Here is a 3,631-nt window from a genome sequence, read left to right as displayed (position 1 = left end):
CTCTTTTGGGGATAAGAAAGAAATGCGCGAGCAGGGCACGACTCAAAATTTGGGGAGCAGAATTCTAAAGGGAATAAACCAATGGAAAGACTCGAGCTGACTCGAAGACGTCCGTATTGGGGAATATGCCAATACCGCGAAACTATCCACAACGGATACTTCGGATAGAAATCCGGACGAAAACAATCCACTAAGGGATTTCGCTGGGAATGTCTAAAAAGACTCTCCTGGGGAAGCAGCGAGATGAGGTGTTACCGGTTACTGGGTAACAAGCTCGATGAGACATATGATCTGAACACCAACATAAGGGTCAGAGATACAACATGCTCGGGAAGAAATGAACATCTAAGACCGGTATAAGGGTGAGAGATATCAAAACTCTGGATCATCTGAGGAAGACCTAAAAGGTATATTTTAACTCAGGGAAATCTGACTCCACGGGGGACAAAAGTCATAATAAGGAGCAGAAAGGGAGGAACACCAAGGATACCGGTTACTGGGCATATAATAGGTGACCAACCAAGGCGTGAATTGGGGAATATTTCCAAGACACTCATCATCCAACAGAGGGCTAAAAGCAAACTCGATTATAGGATGGACACTCGATTCCACAAAGGGAATACGAATCTTACTCAACTGGGGAAGAACAAAAGGCTTCGACCGAAGAGTGCATGAGATATACTATCTATTACCGTCAGAACGTAGATAATATACTCGCATGGAAGATTATCCACAACCGGTTACTGGGTTAATAAAGGATAAATCGACCGAAAAGAAAAGGTATCGGGATACCGAAACTAGGTATAATGATGACCAATTCAGGAGAGAAACAATCATTACCAACAACAACAGGGTAGATGAAAGATGACTCGCTGGGGATAAATTGCGTAAATAGGGCAATTATCCAGGCAAAAGAGGGAATATCAACATCGAATATTGGATGAAGATAACCACCAAGGAGGGGATTACACCTACCGGCTACTAGGTAGGAAACCACGGAAAAGTAACCGTCATCGATTATGATGAACCAAAGGTTAACTCTGCAAAGGGGAGGGAATAGGGTTTACAACTACCGGTATCAGGGTAGAAAACCACAGATTCCGCCGGGGATAAGATGAATGATTACTAATTACTGAGCAATTATTCATTTATACCGCGGGGAAACAAAGGGAACAACTTCGGGGTGCCAATTTAGGATCAAACCAAAAAGGCAAACTGAATCAAGATTTGTCCTAATGAGGATATAACTCAATAGGGAAACCCATCCCAATATATGTGTTGGGGGGAAACAGAAACAACCACCATCCACGAGGATATAGCTCGGTGGGGAATATGGAAGAAAGGATAGACACTTTCTGCCTATGGAGCTGACTCTATATGGAGAGATCAGACACACACCTCTGCTAGGGGAGCCATGTATCACCAAATAGCAGGAGACAACAAACAACGATATATGGCAAAGAATGCAACATGAATATCTGAATGTTATAATTATGCATGTATATGCATGGTTTATGTATGATGAATGCTGACAAACAGACATATCTAACACAAACAGGCCCAGGAATCAACCACTCGGTACTACATCTCAGGAGAGAAAGCTAGGATCACCGGAGAGTATCCAGTCTGCCGGGGATCAGAGACAACAATATCTCTGCAGGGGATGAATCATCAGTCTCGGCTGGGGAAAAGAGTTTAATGCACAAGTAGCATCTGCCTCACAAGCCACTCTACTAGGGAATCTGTCCGAGGGACAAAGGGATTCTGGGGACCAACCACCAAAAATCGAATCTTCCAGAAAGGACACATCTGCTGAGGAGGAAAGGAACAACTGCTCTGCTGATGGGAAGAGAGGTAAATAACCTCAACAAGCACTCCACTCGGTGGGATAAACCACAACAATGTTCTGGAGGAAGAGGATACAGTCATGCCGGGGATATGAACAAATGTCTTTCCCTGTTGGAGATCATGCCACCCTTGGGAGAGCACTGAGGATCTCTTAAGTATCCTGTCTTTGTGAATGTTCACTTTGTTTTAAAATAATTTATGAAGAAAATTTATTTGTTCAAAACAATGATATTTTCTCAACTAAAACATGCAAAACATTTGTTGAATAGAAACAAATAAGAGTGCAAATAATTGGATACAGGCTCAAATTTATTTGATGGAATGGTAGTCTGCAAGTGGCAAGACTCCATAGATCTTTACAAGTTTGAAATTGGTGATATATATTGGAAAAGGGCTACATTGAACATAATGGCCGTTTCTCCACCAATTCTGAATTCAATGTATTCGAAGCTTCGGTTGATGACGAATGAACGAGAATCTCTGACGGATGATAATTGTCGAACAAAGTCTTGTCAAGATGCAGTTACTTGCCAAATCCCTAATTTTTGCCTAGATTGCCCCAGGATGAGGTACTCAACCTAGCGGGATACAAATATTCATTTTTTTTCATGTCTCTAACTTTTGCCTGGACCGCCCTTTCGGGTTTTCAATCCACCGAGACGCGCATTTTTGCCTAAGCCGCCCTTTCGGGTTTTCAACTTAGCGAGCTATTCTGTTTTTGTTTTTAGGCGAAGTATTTCTTGACTGCATCTGAGTTTACAGGACGAGTGAAATCCTCCCCATCCATAGTTGTAAGTATCAAAGCACCGCCTGAAAAGGCTCTCTTAACAACATATGGACCTTCATAGTTTGGAGTCCACTTGCCCCTGGAATCGGGCGCGAAAGACAAGACTTTCTTGAGCACAAGGTCACCTTCTCGGAACACACGAGGCTTGACCTTCTTATCAAAAGCTTTCTTCATTCTCTGCTGATATAACTGACCATGGCACATGGCAGTCAATCTCTTCTCTTCAATTAAATTCAACTGGTCATAACGACTCTGAATCCATTCAGCATCAGTCAACTTGGCTTCCATCAAGACTCTCATTGATGGGATCTCCACCTCTACTGGGAGTACAACCTCCATGCCATAAACAAGAGAGAAAGGGGTTGCCCCTGTTGAAGTACGGACATATGTACGATATCCATGCAAAGCGAATGGCAGCATCTCATGCCAATCTTTGTACGTAACAACCATCTTCTGGATAATCTTCTTGATATTCTTATTAGCAGCTTCAACAACCCCATTCATCTTTGGTCTGTAAGGAGAAGAATTGTGATGCGCTATCTTGAACTCACTACACAGTTCTTTCATCATCTTATTGTTCAAGTTAGATCCATTATCAGTAATGATCTTATCTGGCACACCATTGTCGCATCCGCGAAAAACAACCGACGGGCTAAAACAAAACAACACAGAGCCGCCACCGTGCGTTATTTATCCCAAAAGAGGGAAAGGAAACGCTCGAAGTAAACCTGGGAAAAGCATGGTCTCACGACCAAAGAGAATGGGATCGGGAGTCGGTTACGCAAGGGGAAGGTATTAGCACCCCTCACGTCCGTCGTACTCGACGGGATCCACGCTCAAAAGAAAGAAAAGGTTGCTAAAACAAACATCACACACACACACAACACAGGTGGGAGAAGAGGGGAGAGGGCTCGCTAGGATATCGCATCCTATGCCTACGTATCTCATCTGGAATGAGAATCAGAGCTGTCGTAGTTCGGCTCACGCACGCCGAAA

Source organism: Lathyrus oleraceus, chromosome 5 (assembly GCF_024323335.1).
Source record: "Lathyrus oleraceus cultivar Zhongwan6 chromosome 5, CAAS_Psat_ZW6_1.0, whole genome shotgun sequence".
NCBI classification, from domain to species: domain Eukaryota; kingdom Viridiplantae; phylum Streptophyta; class Magnoliopsida; order Fabales; family Fabaceae; genus Lathyrus; species Lathyrus oleraceus.
This window is presented reverse-complemented; position numbering follows the sequence as displayed.